Source organism: Periplaneta americana, chromosome 2 (genome assembly GCF_040183065.1).
Source record: "Periplaneta americana isolate PAMFEO1 chromosome 2, P.americana_PAMFEO1_priV1, whole genome shotgun sequence".
Taxonomy (NCBI): Eukaryota; Metazoa; Arthropoda; class Insecta; order Blattodea; family Blattidae; genus Periplaneta; species Periplaneta americana.
The window spans coordinates 174,764,917-174,785,806 of NC_091118.1; the positions used below are offsets into that span (position 1 = coordinate 174,764,917).

The window sequence follows — 20,890 nt, forward strand, 5'->3', positions numbered from 1 at the left end:
CCCAACTAGAAATTTTTTAAAAAAAGTCACTTTTTTTTTCATTTTATTGTACTTCTTCAGAAGGTGTATCTGGTCAGAAGAAAAAGGGATAATTATAATTCCAGCAGGAAACACGTAGTCATGAATATCTTGGTTGGTAGCCGAAGGACCCAATTACTGCTTTTGGGACCTCATTGTAATAATACGATATTTCAGTCTGTCACTTCCTAATCTCCTACAAAACAAAAGCGCAATTCACCAAATTAGATTTACACCGGAATAAACTCAATCACCCCACTCTACTTCACCCACACATCTACTGGCTTTTATTTATTACAATGGCTGATGAACAGAGCATCCTGCGCGTGTAAGACCCTATAAAGGCCGCTGGTTCAAAGCCGGCAATGTCAATAAACCAGATCAACCATGTAGAAGAACGGCCCAGTCATTTACAGTTGGTCTTTCTTCTGCTAGTTTCGATTCATAAGATTATTATTAATTTCATTAATTTACGTAACTCAGTACAGGGGTAAGTTCACAATATGGTATATTTTGTAGTTTGGAGTTTCAGTTTTCTTAGTATGACGTCTCGTCTGTTTGAAGTTACTTAATGTAATATCTTTGAATTTGTTTTGCGTTCAAATTATATTAATAATAAACACTTTAGAGAAATCTTGTTTTCAAAATAGTGTTATTGTAGCAGAAGGACCCAATTCTGTTATTATAAATTAAAATTAAACCCTTTTCAAGCAGTCACAGAAAAAAATAAAATTATATCATATGAAGGGTTCAGAGCCATAGTGGGCCAAGAGCCTTATCTTAAAAACGGAGAAAACAAGGATTAAAATTAAGTGAATACCATAATTTCATGAACATGTAGCAAATAATACAAAGCATGTATATTAAAACTAAATGATATGTCAATCTTAATTAAATTATGGTATTCACTTACCTTTAAGTGCTTTAAATATAATATGATGTTACAAATTAACTTCGTGTCGGTATTTGATATTGTGACATTCCGTTTTTTGTTCCTCCTGTGAAATTTTAAAATGACGAGTTGGTCTCTTCTTTGAATAATCTCTTCAATAATTGAGGCGTTCAGAAGTCAACATGATTAACTCCACTTTTGGTTATTTCAGAGTTTCTAAGTTAGCAATGTACTAACCATATTTTCAGTGGTCAAAGTTATGAACTCCATAGTTCAGTAAAAAGCCCACAGAATGCAGTATTCTTCTTGACTATATCACAGAATTAATTGTGTGTATTTAACTTCAACCTTGAATATTTCGAAATCTTTGGAAAAGGAGTTAATCATGTTGAATTCTGAACGCCTCAATTGTAAATGCACATTTATAGCGAATGTTTCATGACATGTTTTTTGTATCTACGTGCATTTGATTATTTCAGTTTATTTATAAATTCGAGCTCCATAAATTATAATGGCGTATGAAACATTTTTGAGTTCGATATTAAAAGTAACGTAATAACCGCGGCACATTTTATATGACCTTTACCCGTTATATTCCGACCCTGGTATAGATTTTATACAATCTTTGAATGCATAAGCGCGAAAAGTCATTAATTTCGCCTGTTTCTCACACGTGACAAATGACGGCCTTTGCTTCATTATTCATTTGTTGTAGACGATTGATCGATTTGCCCGTGTATAACCTATATGAAGTACTGTAATGTTTGACTCCTCATTGTCCCTTCCCGTCTTTACAGTTCAGTGCAAAGGCATGACCTTAAGGAGAATGATGTACAGAGTTTTTCAAAACCAACGCATAATTTCAATTAAAATTGAGTCAGGCATTTTAACAAAAAGAACGGAGACATCAAACGTTACATTTAGAAAGAAATATTGTATAGAAAATTTTGTCGCTAAACAAGACTTCATTTGTTTTATACAGAAGCAATGTAGTTATGGTTACTATGGTCACAATTTAATTGTTGATATACATTTTGTTGTTTCTTATGAAGTTAACATAATAGTAATATGCGTTACAAGAGCGGTATGTTGAAGTTTTCATGTTCGAGGAAAAGTTTGAAAAATCGAAACGTAGTTGAGCTCTTTTAATTTCCGAGAATTGAAAGAAAACATACCGCTCGTGTATCGTACATTATTTTGTGCGAAGATCGTTGAAAGAGGAATTTCTAATTAGTTGCAATGAAATCTCCATCTTGGTTTCTGTTCAATGACGGCAAATTTGCAAAACAAAATATCTATCTTCAACATTGTTGCTTTAAAATGTTTTCTGTGTTTACTATACTCCAGCAGGCCGTGATATACGTCTGTCTTTTTTTCCCCCAGTCTATAAATGCGAACTTAAAACAAACGGTAAGGTTATGTAATGATTTAGAGTTTACTTAATTTTTGCAAATATTTAAAAACAATAATTAACAGTACAATTTAGGTGGAATTGCAGTGGTAAGTTTCCAATTTATAATTATTACTATATTGAACGTCTCTAAAAATAATATGTTAAAAGCCTAAAGCAGTAAAATCAATATGTCACTTAAGCGGTAAGAAGAGGGAAATTGTTATGTGTGTTAGGTTGGGAATACTGAATGTGGAATTTTTTTCTTTCCGCGGATTAGTTTTGTGCGGAAACCAAGCAAATACGCACGATCTCGCACAAAATAAGATGTTTTAACAAAAAAATTAGAATTGACTGAGGAATTATCTGCCGATTTGGATGAGTTTCATTAAGAAGTGTGTATATCTTTTTTGTGTAATTTACGTCTTCTGTTTCCAAACCCTATCATAATCAGTAGATCCCGGATTTTATGTAATTACATAATTCTGTTCCTATATTATGTAGCTATAAGAAGAGATAAAATGTCGGCGAATCATACAAAAGGGTTCATTAGTCAGAAATTTTAAATTACATATTTTTACATATTTTGGTGCCTAATAAATATTTAGGCATTTATTACATATTTTAAGGATATTGCATATTTTGAAAGAATATACATTTTTTTCACTGATTTTCCCTCGACTTAATTCATAAATTATATGCTTGAAATTTGTTTAGGCCTATAAAACTTCCCTTCGTCTGTAATGCATAAAAATAATTTAATAATTTAAAATAATATATTCTGGCAAAAAATGGACATCCCTTTGTCATGCTAACAGTTTGTATATCCCGTAAGAAGCAACATAAAGTAGGAACAAAACACCAATGCGAAGGGTGGGTCACTGACTTACTGTATTGCTACCGCGGTGAAGGACAAAGGAAAATTACCTTGTGGATATGACCGTTTGACACTAACACCTACAATCAGTTGCTCTGAAAGAAAACAGTAGTTCTTTCAGGTTTCTTGAGAAACTTATTGTGACATCAGGTAGCTAGATTACTGCTTTGGTGTCAGTCGCATCCAAGTTAAAAGATTGGATTTCAATTTACGATGTCTTTACTAATGACGGTAAAACCGTGCTGTGCAAAATGTGTAACAAACGCATTGGGTGTTCCATGAAGTCACAATTACAACACCATTTAAAAACTAAACTTCATATGAGAAATAAAAAAGTACTCCGTCGAAAAAATAAGTTCTAATACAAGTGATGCAGGAACCTTCTTCGTCTTCTACCAGTGAATTTAATAAATATTTGTGCATGGCAATGGTTGCTGGAAACATACTATGGTATAAACTTGGACTGACAAGACATTTCTAAGCAAATATTGCGACTTCAGTATTCCGGATGAATCAACACTCCGGAAAAAATATTTGAACTCGTGCTACACTGACACAATGGAAACGATTACAGCTGAACTTGGTGATTCCTACGTATGGGTTGTCGTTGATGAGACAATCGATGCCTCGGGTCGTTTTATCGTAAATCTCGTCGCAGGTAAATTGGATCCAGAGACTCCGTTCAAGCCTTATTTAATTTATTGCAAACCACTGGAACAAACAAATCATGCTATAATTTCTCGATTCGTCAACAACAGACTTAAGGAGTTAGGGATTAACGAAGAAAAGATGCTGGTGCTTCACTCAGATGCTGCGTCTTATATGCTAAAAGCTACAGGTGTCCTGTCTGTGTTTTACCCCAATATGGTTCACATGTTTGGCACACGGAGTGGCTGAGACCATAAGAAATACATTTCCTGAAATGAATCGTTCAATATCAGCAACAAAAAACAGTTCCAAAAACCTCCCTACCGTATGCAGAGCTACAAGAAACTGTTTTCTGGTGTGTCTTTACCTCCACAGCCTGTGATTACTAGATGGGGGACGTGGATAGAAGCTGTGAACTTCTTTAAGGAATATTTCGAGGCAATGAAGTCGGTGGTGGAAACATTCTTTCCTGAAAATGCACCATCTGTGCGTGAGACTTTCAAGATTGTAGGTAACTTCATCGATGGCATACATCACAAGTCACTTCAGTTGGATTTCGAACACTATTAAAAAGCTGGAAACTTCTGGACTGTCCCTCCATGAAACTATGTCGATAGTGGAAGATGCAACAATAAACTGAGTGTTGTGTCGGGAGTAATCGGTGAGTGTGTTTCAGTCAAATTTAATGATGTATTGAAAAAGAACCCAGGATACACAACTTTTTCCACTGTATGCAAAATACATAAAGGTGAGTATGTGCAGCTCCCTGAGAACATTGTCCTGAGTAACATTCCTCATCTGAAATACGCTCCAGTTACTTCGTGTGAAGTTGAAAGATCGTTTTTCAATTATAAGAATATTCTAACAGACAGAAGGCAAACGATGGCCGAAGAAAATATGGAAAAATATTATCTTACGTAAGTTTCGTAGTTTTCAGTAACATATAGGTTTATATAGTATAAAGCCGTTACTCAGTAAAATACATAAATGAAGATCTAATTTAAGATATTCTCTACGTCTACTTATATAATCCCAAAAGGTTTCACTTTCATATTATCAATATAGCATTAATATGTATAATGTTATTAGTGACAAATATTCTCACAATGGCATTAGCTATAATAATATTTCATTTTTAATGGCAATAATGTCATCAACATTCTTAAGTTTTGTAGTTTTTAATACCCAATACACAGCTGTACACAGAAAATTACATATGAATTAGAACTGTAAAATCTTTTTAGTAAGTCTTGGAATTTTTAATTACCAATATACAGAATAAAACATTACACAAATCAAGAGCGGCATATTGGCATTATGATATAAAAGAATCTGAGCTTGTGGCTAACGAACCACGATCTGAGCTCTAAATATGTCAGCAATTCTGCAGGTCATGGCCTTCGTGTGATATTGTTTATTGTAGTGTGTGTGTGTTTTGTTTTATTCTCAAAAGCTATTATTTCTAAAAAAAAAAAAAAACAGATGGATTTTGAAAAATAGAAAAATTATGCAGAAAAATTGGCATTTCTCTGAAAACTACGCCTACTATTTTTACGCACATCCTTGGATGCCAAGCTTCAAAATTAGGGGTCATTCATTAAAACCCGTTCAGCCATTTTCCCGCAATTTTCATTACCAATTTAAATTATATATGTAGATATTAAACAACTTCTGATACGTGACTATCCATAATCTCATACAGCATAATTAAGCTATATCATAACCTAAATAATATAAAAAAGATGATGGAAAAATTTTAGTTAAAAATGATGAAATAAACATGAATAATTTTAAAAGGTATAATTATTGGAAGTACAATGTTGGCAAACAAAGAAACAAATACTAGGGAATTGATAAAAAAACAAGTTCTAGGGAGGAGATAAAAATAGTAAGATAAGTAGCCATGGCCGATCGAAACACGTCGTTTCGTACCGTTTTATTGGTCGAAAGTAGTATTACGTAGTAAAAGTGTAATATTCACTATAAAACACGGTTCTATGTATAAGACTTCAATTAAGTGTAACATTTGTCTGCATTCAATAGGTTATTCAATAGCCTCTTACATTTAGAGGCGATTAATTGCAATCTTAGCAATACTTTAAATTAATATAAACGAATATACTGTATTATTATTTAGGAGATCCCCGGCATAAGTCAGTTGGTAAGAGCATCTAGCACGTAGGTCTAAAGGTCCTGAGTTCGATCCTCGGTGACGAAAGGAAATTTTTTCCTAAAATATAGTATAGAAACAGATAATTGTGTGGGAGTAAAGATATCATATAATGTATCTCATAGAAATAAACGAATATATTTACTGAATAATATTAACGAAGGACAACTTTTTTCTAAAACAGGCTAAAATTGCTTTGCTATCAATGGACTCTCTGTTCTTAAAAAAAAGCCAATTGAAATTTAAAATTGATAAAAAGTAAAAAACCCTAATTCAAGTTTAACTTTAATCATTTCAAAGAACCAAAGGGAACCTCAATATCCCATATGTGCTTCACCACACAGAAACTTTGTCTTATTCGTCACCATGGCAATGCTGTCGAGAAACCTTATCAGGTACCTAAATCAGACATAAAAATGTTCCTTATTTCAGGTTCTTACTGAAGCATTGCATGACAGAACTTTTCAGAAGATCAACAGTCCTCTGCAAATCCTCAGTCTCTGCAATCCCTGCTGGAAATTTGGAAACTGCTTCACCAGAAGAAAAGTGATGAATATAATATCACAGTCTAGTATATACAGTCGCGAAGCTCAATACGTAGTAAATATGCAAACATTAGGTAGTTTCTCACCACTAGGATCGCTAATATCGCCTCATTACAGGCAATGCAAAATAGTATCGTCACAGTCTATTGTTTCTAGCACCCTCAAAACTCAAGCTTCGTGACTGTATATAGTAGACTGTGATAATATGATGTCCTGCCCGTCAGCTATTATTTCTGTCCGTCTCTCTCTTCTCTATTTCAAACTAAAATGTTGCTTTGAAATATTTCTTGACATAGCTTTTGCCGACGTTTTCTAATGGTCTCATTCACTTTATTGAGGTTGTTAATTTTATTAACCTATTCATAACTTCTACTTACTTCCTGAAATTTTGTTTCCGAATCTGTAGCCTTGCAGTCAATATATATTCAGTCGCGCCTGGACGGTTGTAGAGATAGGCTATTAAAATCATCCGGCAGTAAACTCCATGAGGAATCTCAATAAATACGTGATTACTGCCCTGTAGCCAATGTCTTTTTAATGACATTCCACGATGTTCCATTTTAGACTGTCATTAGGATATCTCTCCTAACTGGAGGCGTTTATAGTTCTCAGGAACCATTATATCAACAACACGGAATGGAATTTCCTGGAAATGCACTTAAATCCGTTTAACGAAATGTCGTTCCAATAGACTAGTACCATTATGTACTAACAGGGTCTGTATATGACTATTAAATATCAATCATATCTTCGACATGGCATTATTATACCAAACAACAAGCCGATGCTATGTAGATGATCGAAAATGATGAGTGAACGGAAGGAAATATCGCCTAGAAGCCAAATTATTAGAGATATTATTTTAATTTACTGAAAAATTAGGTGCTATTATTATATAATTGAACGTCCTTGTGCCAGCCTTCTTCTTCAACCATCACAAATTAGACTTTTATATTATCAAGTCTTCAAACGTGTTGGAGCTAGTTGTTTCTGTACTTTTGGATTATGTGCTCTGAAAACTCTACTCTTAATTCTTCTAACATTTCTACGTTTCGTTCATACATACCCTGCGGTCCTTATTAAATTTCAGCTTAGTGTATCTTTTTCTTGTCTTCCTGTCGAAATTTCCAAATTTCACTTCGGTATAAAAGTGTGAGAAGAGCCATGTATATATTGGACGCATCTGTCCAATTGGGATTGGTGTCACTTCACAGTCGCCAGTTCTGTGTATTGCCTCACAGTTTACACAAGAGTACGCCTCGTCAGTGAACAGATTTGACGTTGCGAGGTCTGGGTTTTCCCCAATCCTCTTGAGTGCCGATTGGCAGAACTCTGAGCGACATTAGATGAATGGTTCCTGACTTTTGACTCACCCTGTATATAGACGGTCCCTTAATATACATTAAATTTTCTTATACCTGGAAAATAACTGTCATAATACATGTATTTACGAGTATACTTATTTGAGGGACCAGTCTCATGGTCTAGTGGTCAGAGCTTATGGCTACACTTCATGAGCTCCCGGATTCGATTAGAACACAGGATTTTTTCCTTAATGGGAATTATTTCTATGTTCGTACAAATCTGGAAGTTGGGTTAAGTTTAGATTTAAGATCTCTCCTGGCACCACATATTCATAGCCATCCTGTCATATTATCAGGGTAGTGTAACTCCGCCTTCCATTCATTCATTCATTCATTCATTCATTCATTCATTCATTCATTCATTTATTATCTTCCATCGATCTTACATGAGCAATGAAGCTTTAAGATGTGGAATAAGTCAAAATTGTATAATATTACAATTACAATTTTTACAACATTTTACAATTTTTACAGTTTAACAATGTACAATGTAGTAATTTTCTGAGGTGAGGTCCGAGGATTCCCAAAAGATTACCCGGCATTTGCCTTTTGGTTGGGGAAAACCTCGGAAAAACCCAACCAGGTAATCAAATCAAAGGGGGAAATGAAGGACTCGCCAGAGACCATCCGGCTTCAGTCCCACGGCTGGGGAAAACCTCGGAAGAAACCATTCATTGAGACCAGGCACCCTAACCTCAGAAGTAGATTGCAGATAAGCCATTGCCAGGAGAGACCAGAAATGTCGAATGACAATCTGCTGGTATTGGACAAAAAAAAAGATTCAATACGTTTCAGATACAAATATTGCACTGTACCAAATGAACTTGCAATAGAACCGAGTTACACAAGGATATAAATAAATGTCCTGCAGGAAAGGAAAATATTACTACTATTTTCGAGAAAAGCCACTATGTATTGAATTGTAAAACACGGTTTAAGTAGATCTATTAAAAATTCGTCACATTGTTACACTGCGAAAAGTAGCTTTTTGAAGTTTTGAAACCAAATTCCCATGCCACAGAAAGCGGATTACGTCCTTGATATGTAAACCTCGCTTCCATAACGCCGTATGTTCATATTCTACTGTTATTAAACAGGATCAGTACAGTCAGAGGATTACAGGATGAATGAGTGAATTTCTACAAACCGATAAGAGATAACAGGAATGGCAAAACAGCTCCAGACATATTGATCGTCAACTTTTATCTCTGTTTTTCATTTGATACCAAATTGAAGTGGCGTGTCACTAGTCAAATGGTTAATACACGTCGCTATTCTCACTTAAGAAATTCAAGTCACGGCTTTGGTGTGGTTTGGCGTTCATGGGCCGGAAGAGGAACGAATTAGGCTCACAGAGGTCCGTTGTGCGCCCTATATGCGATTATTTTTCAAAGTCCGACTGACGGTCTGGATGGCAATCGTGAATCCGAAGCTGACAGGCGAGCCATTCAAGCTCAGCCCGGCAGGACTAGGTCTCATGGCCCAGAATTCCAAATCCTTTTTTTTTTCTTTGCTATTAGCTTTCATTTATAATCGTTTTAAATTCGAGAACATTTCATAATTGTCGATTGTCTGGAGAGGTACATTGTTGTTGATAAATTTGACTGCTGCCATCTATCCTTCAATCCACCAAGTACAATCAGTCGGGATACAGACTTTACGAAATATGAGAACCAATCCGGCATTCACTATTTAAATAACTATTTCTAGTACGTCATTAGGAAAGTCCAGGATAACAAAGAGGGTTTGGAACTGAACGGGTTACATCAGCTGCTTGTCTATGCGGATGACGTGAATAGGTAAGGAGAAAATCCACAAACTATTAGGGAAAACACGGGAATTTTACTTGAAGCAAGTAAAGAGACAGGGTTGGAAGTAAATCCCGAAAAACCAAAGTATGATTATGTCTCGTGACCAGAATAATGTACGAAATGGAAATATAAAAATTGAAAATTTATCCTTTGAAGAGGTGGAAAAATTCAAATATCTTGGAGCAACAGTAACAAATATAAATGACACTCGCGAGAAAATTAAACGCAGGATAAATATGGAAAACGCCTGTTATTATTCAGTTGAGAAGCTTTGTCATCCAGTCTGTTCTCATAAAAGCTGAAAGTTAGAATTTATAAAACAATGTTATATTACCGGTTGTTTTGTATGGTTGTGAAACTTGGACTCTCACTTTGAGAAACACGAAAACACAAACACACACAAGATTGCAACCTCATTCAAGAAATTAAATTACAACATCGCATACAGAACAAATAATACTCCACAAAAACATCTCAACACACAAACAACACAAACAAATAAATACAACCACACAGGCGTATACAGACTCAAATGTAACACCTGCAACAACTTCTACATAGGACAGACAGGCAGATCATTTCAAACACGTTACAAAGAACACATCACAGCCATAACAAAATTACAAAACACTTCCACATATGCAGAACACATCACAAATGCTAACCACACCTAAAGAGACATCAACACAGATATGGAAATTCTACACATCCAACCAAAAGCCATAAACTAAACACACTAGAACAAAGATACAAAAAACACATCCAAATGAAATTCTCAACACACAATTCAATTTCAGAACACACACACTCTTTGACTCCACATTACACTACACAAACACACCCCCACAGGAAACAAAACAAAAGGCGCCAAGACCAGCAACAACCAATTCTGAAGAAGGCCAATAGCAGGCCGAAACATGTTAACCAGGTACAGTAAAATTTAACACGAGAAAGACATACTGTATAATACATATTCCGACGGAATTCTTTGGTTAGAGTTATGTTGTTAAAATTTCATAAAAATATAAGCAGGCCTAGAAGAAACATGCACATACTGTATATTATAACATAAAGAGCAAGCAAGGTATTTGATTTAAGAATAAGAAATGAAAAAAGTCATGTGTCCCTTATAGGGCAAAGTTCTCCTAGGTAAGAGTGGCCCATTTGAATCTCGGCTACTCGATAAACCATTCCGAGTAAGCGCTCATATATGTATGGTTGTCCTTTCTGTTTGTGTAATTGTCTACACCCAGTAAGACCCCTGCGGTGGTTGAGTGGTCAGACCTTCGCCTGTCACACAAACGGTCCGAGCTCGAGTCCTTGTCAGGCCTGGGATTTTTCAATGAAAAACCCACAGTGGCGGACAAGGCCGCAGTTGGTGTTTTCCTCGCGGTTCTCCTGTTTCCCCATATTAGGCATCTACATCATTCCGTCAATATCTTTTCATTCTGTCACCATTCCATAGCATTTCTCGAACGCAGGCCGGCGACGAACGGAGGGGGCTGGCCTAGGGACGACTGGGGTAGCCTGCTCGTAACCCGAAATCTGAGTACGCAGAGAGTTAGTGTAGTCAGTAGAGATGGGATAAACTGTTCTTTTTAAGAAACAGTTTCAACTGTAACTGTTTCATGAACGAAGCTGTTCCAAAATAACAATTTCAAAGAAACAGTTTCATAAGAATATGTTTACAACATCAGTACCAACTGTTCCAACTGTGTCAACTTCTCATCTGATTCAAGAACATGTTTCAAAGCCCTTGAATCGTCTTTAAATCAGCTGTTCAATGTATTATGACGACGAAAGTCATTTTTCGTAGGTTACTGTTAAAAAGTAGAGTAAATAACTACAGGGACATCATTTTATTTTTACTAACATTTTTAATATTAACCTGGCTATACATTTGGATCAACACCGTTTGCTACTCCCTTCCACGACCGGAGTTCGATGATACTGGCGTAATATACAAACAAATCACTTTGCCAGGTATAGGAGGGAAGAAAAGTAGTTCATCCATTTACGTAAACCAGGAAATATCGCGATTTGGAGTTTGATCATTTTCACTAGGTTTTTGTTTAATCAAAATACAGCATAGTATTAACAATGAGTGTTTTTACTCACGAACTGAGCTGTCCATGTGGACGTATTCATTATGCAGTGTAAATTATACCGTACAATATAGAGAATGAAGTTAATGGATATTTAAACACATTTTTGAAAATGGTGGCCCTTCATTTCGATACAGGCTTCAGTTCTAATGTGCATATTATAGCACTATAGACTACTGTACCAAATTACCAGTTTCGTCCTTGTAACTAGTAACTCATGTTGAAATAATTCTGTACCTATTCTATAAAATAGTACCTTACATACTGTAAATTCAATCTTCACTTCTGCCCGATCCGAAAAGATAAAATTACTCAGACATACTATCTACTGTCCGTCCAAGTGGTTATGTCGTAGGGTCGTAGAAAGGGAGGAAATCACGTGACAGTTAATTACTTAACGAGGCCCTTTTATTTAAGTTGTTTTAAACAGTTGTATAATATTACGTAGACGTCCAATTCCTAACAGAAATTAATGTTCTCACAAAAGAGCTAAGACGACAGCCCAGCCACTAGCTGGCGAATAAAAGCAGGTGGGGGAAACCGGGATACGACGTAGGCAAATGGACGACAGTACCTGTGCGAAAATGATTCAATATTGAAAGCTCTTTCGTCACTGGAAAACGCGAACATATTTTTGGAACGTAGTGTTTACTATGACCGTAAGGCTACTATGACTGTATATGCAGTCTTGGATCTGTGTGCAGGACGGTTGAACTTTATTAATAGGAGGGGTGGGAGTGAAGTACATTAAAAAACTCAGGTACAATAAAAACTGAAGTAAAAATAAAATGATGACCCTGTACAATTCAAAATGAATCGATTTTAGTAAAAATAACGCATATAACCTTAGGAGAGTTTAATAACGATAAGACATTAGGCGATAATATTTTCGCAGTATATTAATAATTAACACTGTGTTTGGGCACCATGAACATATTCTCCATCAATGGGCGGCTAATAATAATTAATAGCACATTTATTAGGGAAATTGATTCGTATAATTAAATTACGCTGTCCTACATAGGCTACTGTTGCACGAAGGCAGTGTGGAACATCGATACTTCTACTTTCGATTGGAGGTCGATGATAGCGCTACACGTGGTCTTCGCAGACAGCAAAGGACAGGGAAGTTGTTTAGAAATTGAACTGTTTATCTCTTGGAACCATGTGGAACGTTGAAGTGATCACTGGAGCAGTGTAACACTCTTGGAACAGGTTATTCAATTGTGAAACAATTTAAAAAGAAACTGTTTTAACTTTTTTTTTACCCACTTCTAGTAGTCAGCCGATATGGGTTTGGGAATGCACCCAGCTTAAGTCTTTTTTTTTTTTCTTTTTTACGGAGGAGAGACCCCGAAGACTTCCTGAGGCTAGCTTGGGAGTTAGCGTAATAGATCGTGAGAAGTGCTGGGTCGTAGTGCCCGCCTCCCGAAATTCAATTTCATTCCATTGCATGGTTGTCCTCCCTGTCTGAGTAACTTTCTATACACAGTAAAATTACTTGTTCACTATTAGTTTCCTATTCTACCGTTCGTCACTTTTACACCTTGCGTCTGCAGTGATTGTGTCTCTTACTGCACTGTCTCATTGTTCCGTAAGGATACTTTTGTGATTTGATTTAACTTACGCAAAATCTATAGACCAAATGCACAATATTTATATATTTATTTCACAGTTTAATTAAGCAGTGACGGAATTCACCAGAAAGTATGAAATACCGATAAATTCGTAAGAAAGATTAAGGATCCTACATAATATAATATAATAGTACATTATGCAACGAGCCTATAATGGTAGTAATTAAGACGCGAGTATGTTTGTTTATGAAACTCGCTTGCGCTCGTTTCATAATTTTCATACGAGCGTCTTAATTACCATATAGGCAAGTTTCATACGACTTTTTATGCTCGACCATATTTCTAACTTGAAATTATTCATAACTATTCATGTTATGTTTATATAAGTGAGGAGCGGAACTGACCTGAATTGTGAGATGTGCGCAGACGCGAAAGTATTGATTTTTTCTGAGGCACGAAAGTAATTGACCTTGATATAATCTAGAGAATAACATGAACATTAATCTTGATATAACCTGGAAATTGATTTAGAATTGAAAAACGAGATGACAAATTGAATTTATTTGAATATTATTTACAATTAAGGCTAATTATTATAGTAACAGAACATAACTTTCTGCGACAGTATTGGATTTCCAGCCTCCGTGACTTTTCGCTAATTGTCTTTCGATTGCATATCCGAGAATAATCAATACTTGCGGTTTCATAATGGTACAATGGTGATTTCTCATTGGCTAAACAAGTGAATTATAATGAATAGGTGTACTTTAATGAGGTGATTAAAGGACTACTACCAGGTGTATAATTACTACATTTCGGCATGGTCGAGCATAAAATATATTATAAAATTTAGTAACAGTTTACTGGGAGACTAGGATTCACCAAATACTGGGTGAACAGTATAGAGCAGAACAGGTTTCACGACCTCGCATGGCCTTGAATCCCCCACCTCCGCGCGCATAGCCAGCCGGCCGTGAAACCTGTTCTGCTCTATACTGTTCACCTAGTATAAAAAAGTAAAATAAAAAACTTTTCTTTCTTCGCTAAAAATAAACCTTTCCTTGAATTGATAAAATGGAAATAGAACAGAAAGGACATTGAAACTAATTCTTAATGTATTTATAATCTATTTGTTATAAAATACAGCAAGAAACTCCACATTTCTGTTTGAACCGCATCCAAAATATAGGCCTGTCCCCTAGAACCGCTGCCGATGAAATTATGTACTATAAACTTGATTACAGAGCCTTGTTAACTTTCATCAAGCACATTTTCATATATGAAGAATAACATAACGTAAAGCCAAGTCATCAGTATGTGAAGTTAACGTTTATGTTAATAATGTGATGAAAACCTAACACATCACAATTACTCGAAAAATAAACTGTTCTACCCGTTGAATATTTCAGTAGCTGTTACGTGACTCGTGTAACATAACTCACACCTGACCCGTCATTATAGTGTGTATTTTTATATGGTATAGGCCTATTCATGTTCTTTATTAGGAGAAAACAATAAATAATAAAACAATAATAAGGAATAGCAATCAAACAACAAAATAAAAACAGTATAAGAAACAAAACATATTTATTGATTAAATAAACAAAAATAAAGTTGCTTGTGTTTAACAAGTTGCCTTAAGACACAGATGACATGGTCAAACAACAAACAAAATAGAACATTCTTATATCTTATTGAAAGTTATTCACAATGATGATTATATGACGATGATGATGATGATAATAGTAATAACAAAAAATAATAATATAATACCTTTATTTTTAATTAGGCTACCAATTATGTAAACATTGATAAAGATTATTCTTTCTGAAAATTAAGCAGATTTCATATTCATACTCACGCACATATATAATATTTTAAACACCTCAAGACTGCATTGTACTAAATGTTTTAAACAGTAAAGTTCAGTTAGGCTATTAGTTATTTGTAACATAATATAAAATGACAAATTTGCACAGCACTAATGAATACGTCTGTTGATTATACTGATTTGTAAAAAAATATAGGCTATATACAGTGTTTTAGGGATTTGGGTACACAAATTTTGACATGAGGTTCTTTGTATGAAATAGAACCAATACTTCTAATGAAATATTTTTCAAATAAATTGTATGGAAAGTTTCGATGTCGATGTTTTCATACCATCTCCTTAAAATTTTAATATTTACTATGAATGTCACGATATTAAAAAGATGAACAATTTATGTCTTTGTCTTTTTCTCATAAAGTAAACCGTGCACTGAAACTCGGTACAACCTGTATATACAAAAATTAGATCAGGGCTAGGTAGGAAAATAACTAAGCAAACCAACAGAAACAAAAATAAACTGGTATAAAATTGGGAAAAAGTTAGAACATTAATCATTAATACGTTGTAGCTCACTTTTCTTGAAAGTTATTCAGTCAATCATGATCATCATCATAATCATTATCTCCAACCAAGCATGGAATAGCATTTATCTTTATTAATCTTAGTTGCCTGTTTTCATGTTTGCTTTTAATTTAAAACTATTGAGTATTAATAAATATTTTATCTTAAAATTCCACAAAGCAAAGACACACGAGTAGGCTTCCTGAAGGCTGTTTTGCAGTTATCTCAAATTGTGCTTATATATTAAGTATTTATAATATCACACATTATAGGTTAAGTTTGCACAAGAGTGATTAATGTACATTCGTATGCCATAATATTCATAAACGCTAATAAAAATGAATGGACTCACAGACCTTAACGATGTTCTTTCAATTCAAAGAGAAGATCTGTAATCCAAGTCTTCCAGGGGGGCGTGCCCATTTGTTTCTTCAGCAGACGACGAAATTATCACTACACCATTCCCGCCCTGAGCGGTATATCCTCTCGAACAGCCAATGAAATTGCACCACCACGTTAAGATCAATTTAAACGCAAATACAATGACACCAGCAACAATTACGACAGTCAGATATAAGTGAAATGTGTTTGATACATTACCAAGTCCGTTTACATTCACATATTCCTGTAGCAATGTTTTCGGTATATGAGCAACACTACGAATGATGTCGGCAAAACTGTCACCGACTAATTCACCATTACCGCAGCAATTCGACATTGAACTCACTTGATATTCGTATTAGACGCAATATTGATTGCACAGAACACTAGATTTATTCTCCCTTCTGAAATATCATGAAAAGAACGTTCCCCACACCACCTAATAATGCATACCAGCTGCCGTTTCCCCCCCGATCTCTGCCCTCACGGAAGCCAAACACGACGTAGCAGAACCACGTGCAGCAACATCGCAACACGAAAAGTCACTAAACCAGACACGGTATTTACGCAACGCAGTCGGTGGCCTGTGATAAGCGATATTTGACGTACGTATAGCCGTGAATGGAGTTCTAATTGCATGACTACCAGTGCTCTATTTGCGTGTTCTGCCAAATACTCCATTGCTTATTATCATACCCGTGAAAATTCACAACGAGAATGGAGGTGCTCTCGGTTCATTGACTTCTCAAAGTGTCATTCATCAGAGAAAAATTAGTGAACTGTACTGGGCTCCCTCTCTCTCTCTCTCTCTCCGTGTGTGTGTGAAGACTTGGCTCTGAGCTATTTCCTGTCTAGGAAATTAATTATCTTAACGAAACATTGCACCAACCAAACTTTCGTAAAAATATGTAATCGTTCTGTACAAGAGGCAGACCGAAGCAAATAACAAAAAGAAAGAGAAAGTGAGCGAATGAGCTAGAAAATTTATTTTCAATGAGAAATTAAAACAAACGAAAATAAAATAAAGAAAAGGAAACGAAGGATAAATAAAATTAGGGAACCTGAAATGAGTGCGTGGCACGGATTTAATCCGTGATAGAGGAAAGAATGGAAGGAAAGATAGAAAATAAAAGAATGAATGAGTGAATTAATTTATTCAAGGTGAATGAATCAATTAATTAAGAATGAATTAACTAATGAATGGCCGAAGAACGGGATAAATTACCTAATAAAACATGAGACAAAATGGCAGATTTCGAATGAAAGGACAGAAATGATTGGTTAATTCATTAACAAATAAATGAATAATACTTACTTACTTGCTTACTTACTTACTTACTTACTTACTTACTTACTTACTTACTTACTTACTTACTTACTTACTTACTTACTTACTTACTTACTTACTTACTGGCTTTTAAGGAACCCGTAGGTTCATTGCCGCCCTCACATAAGCCCGCCATTGGTCCCTATCCTGAGCAAGATTAATCCAGTCTCTACCATCATATCCTACCTCCCTCAAATCCATTTTAATATTATCCTCCCATCTACGTCTCGGCCTCCCCAAGGGTATTTTTCCCTCCGGTCTCCCAACTAAGATTCTATATGCATTTCTGGATTCGCCCATACGTGCTACATGTCCTGCCCATCTCAAACGTCTGGATTTTATGTTCCTAATTATGTCAGGTGAAGTATACAATGCATGCAGCTCTGCGTTGTGTAACTTTCTCCATTCTCCTGTAACTTCATCCCTTTTAGCCCCAAATATTTTCCTAAGAACCTTATTCTCAAACACCCTTAATCTCTGTTCCTCTCTCAAAGTGAGAGTCCAAGTTTCACAACCATACAGAACAACCGGTAATGTAACTGTTTATAAATTCTAACATTCAGACTTTTTGTCAGAAGACTAGATGACAAAAGCTTCTCAACCGAATAATAACAGGCATTTCCCATATTTATTCTGCGTTTAATTTCCTCCCGAGTGTCATTTAGATTTGTTACTGTTGCTCCAAGATATTTGAATTTTTCCACCTCTTCGAAGGATAAATCTCCAATTTTTATATTTCCATTTCGTACAATATTCTGGTCACGAGACATAATCATATACTTAGTCTTTTCGGGATTTACTTCCAACCCTATCGCTCTACTTGCTTCAACAAGAATTTCCGCGTTTTCCCTAATTGTTTGTGGATTTTCTCCTAACATATTCACGTCATCCGCATAGACAAGAAGCTGATGTAACTAACCCGTTCAATTCCAAACCCTCTGTGTTATCCTGAACTTTCCTAATGGCATATTCTAGAGCGAAGTTAAAAAGTAAAGGTGATAGTGCATCTCCCTGCTTTAGCCCGCAGTGAATTGGAAAAGCATCAGGGACTCTGCTGTATGTTTCACTAAGACACATTTTAATTAATCGAACTAGTTTCTTGGGAATACCAAATTCAATAAGAATATTATATAAAACTTCTCTCAACCGAGTCATACGCTTTTTTTAAATCTATGAATTACTGATGCACTGTACCCTTATACTCCCATTTTTTCTCCAATATCTGTCGAATACAAAAAATCTGATCTATTACGTCTAAAACCACACTGATGGTCCCCAATAATTTCATCTACATATGGAGTTAATCTTCTCAAAATGATATTCGACAAAATTTTGTACGACGTCAACAAAAGTGATATTCCTCGAAAGTTACTACAGTTAGTCTTGTCCCCCTTCTTAAAAATAGGTACGATTATGGACTCCTTCCATTGTTCTGGTACAATTTCCTTTTCCCAAATTGCAAGTACAAGTTTATAAATTTCGCTAGATACTGCCCTTCCACCCTCTTGTATTAATTCTGCAGGAATTTGATCAATACCTGGAGACTTGTACTTTTTCAGATTTTCTATCGCAATTTCGACTTCCGAAAGTGTGGGTTCCGGTATAAATGGCTCAGCAGTTTGTATTTCAATTTCGTCCCGATCATTTCTATTTGGCCTATGTATATTTAGTAGTTGCCCAAAATAGTAATAAATGAATAATTTAAACCAAAAATGAGAGAGGCTGCAAGTGAATCATTGATGATAAATAAACTAGGAATGAATTCATATTAAATGGAAAAAATGAATAAAATTAAAAATTAAAGAACAAAATAAAATGAAAGATATAGAGAATGAATAATTTATGAATAGTTGGAGTGTGTTGTGATAGGAAATTAATCCAATCTTCAAAACAAATGTCATTAGATTCTTTGGTCTTGAGCCACCTTTCAGCTAGGTTTGTTACACCGCAACGGTACCTGTTTATAGTTTTTGATGCGAAGAATTCGATGATACCCACTTCAACGGCTTTCAAGTTTTGGAAATTTCTTCCACGCAGAAAGTGGGCCATGGATCCAGACAGACGGTAATCTAAAGTCGCAAGATCAGGGCTCTATGCCGGATATGGTAGCAATTCCTTCCAGATTCTGGATTTTTTTCATGGTTGTTCGAGCGATATGTGGCTTTGTATTGTCCTGTGCAAAATAATTCTATTTCGACTAGCTAATGCCGAGTACCTCACTCTCAAATTTTCATGAACTCGTTTAGCTGTTTACCGCACATCTGTTTGGAACAAACTTCCAGTGAACCACACCTTCAAAATTCTACCTGACACATAACATTACTTTGGGACCGATCCGATTTTGTTTAACAGTGACTTTGGCAAGCTGACCAGGGATCTGTTACTGTTTTGAGATGCCACGGTTGCGGCGGTAATACGCCCATTTTTCATCATATATGACAATTTTTCTGATAAATATCATCCATGGGATTAATGATAGGCTAACGACAGATGATATTCACTCTGCGTTGAGTCCGTTCATGTGTCAATTCATGAGATACAGAACTACATCTTCTGTATGATTTAACGTGGTGACTGGCGATATATTGTATCTTTTGAGGCACCGAGTTCTTCTGACAACCTACGAATACTTTTTTGTGAATTTTCTTCCAAAACTGCATGTATTCTCAATTTTCCTCATCTTAGGTCTTCCAGAACGTTATAAATATTTAATGTCTCTTCTCCATTGTTGAAACGCTGGAACCATAGTTGTGCTACAAGTTCACTAACGACGCCTTCACCCTCAACTTCACATAATATTGTTTCAGCGGCGGTAGCAGCTTTACAATTTCGTTTCAAGTACTGATTTAGAAGAACTGTAATCTCATACTTCATAACTCGCATTTCATATTTATCTATTTATTTATTTATTTACTTATTTATTTATGTATTTATTTATTTACTTATTTATTTATTTATTTATCTATTTATTTATTTATTTACTTACTTACTTATTTATTTATTTAATTATTTATTTATTTAAATAAAGATATAAACATAATTAGGATAAATTCAATATACAATATGCACATATAACTCAATATTAATTATATAATAAAAAGATTACAAATATATAGGACAAATTTGTGGAGAAAAAGACAATCTAATGACATAAATATAAGAAACACAAAAAAATATAAAGATATACAAGAAGAGAAGTTGAAATATTGAAGTCAAAATGCAGTGAAAATCTCTTTAATACTGTATAAAAGTTAATATTAATGAAACAATAAGCTTAGTAAGTTACAATAATAAATAATCTGAATACAAGAATAATATTAATACACAACACACTGTAATACAAGCTATATCATTTTCAAACATTTACCATAGGTGTATTTGAATTGTTTAAGA

General features: G+C 35.0%; 1 protein-coding gene across 1 annotated transcript in view; it reads right to left on the minus strand.

Annotated features, from left to right (window-relative positions):
- The window catches only part of Oatp74D (Organic anion transporting polypeptide 74D), a 905,484-nt gene extending 888,794 nt beyond the window's left edge, over window positions 1-16,690 (minus strand). The window contains exon 1 of the mRNA XM_069818960.1: window positions 16,146-16,690. The gene's annotated coding sequence lies outside the window, so the exon portion shown is untranslated. The remainder of the gene's footprint in view (window positions 1-16,145) is intronic.
- Between the last annotated feature and the right edge of the window lie 4,200 nt (window positions 16,691-20,890).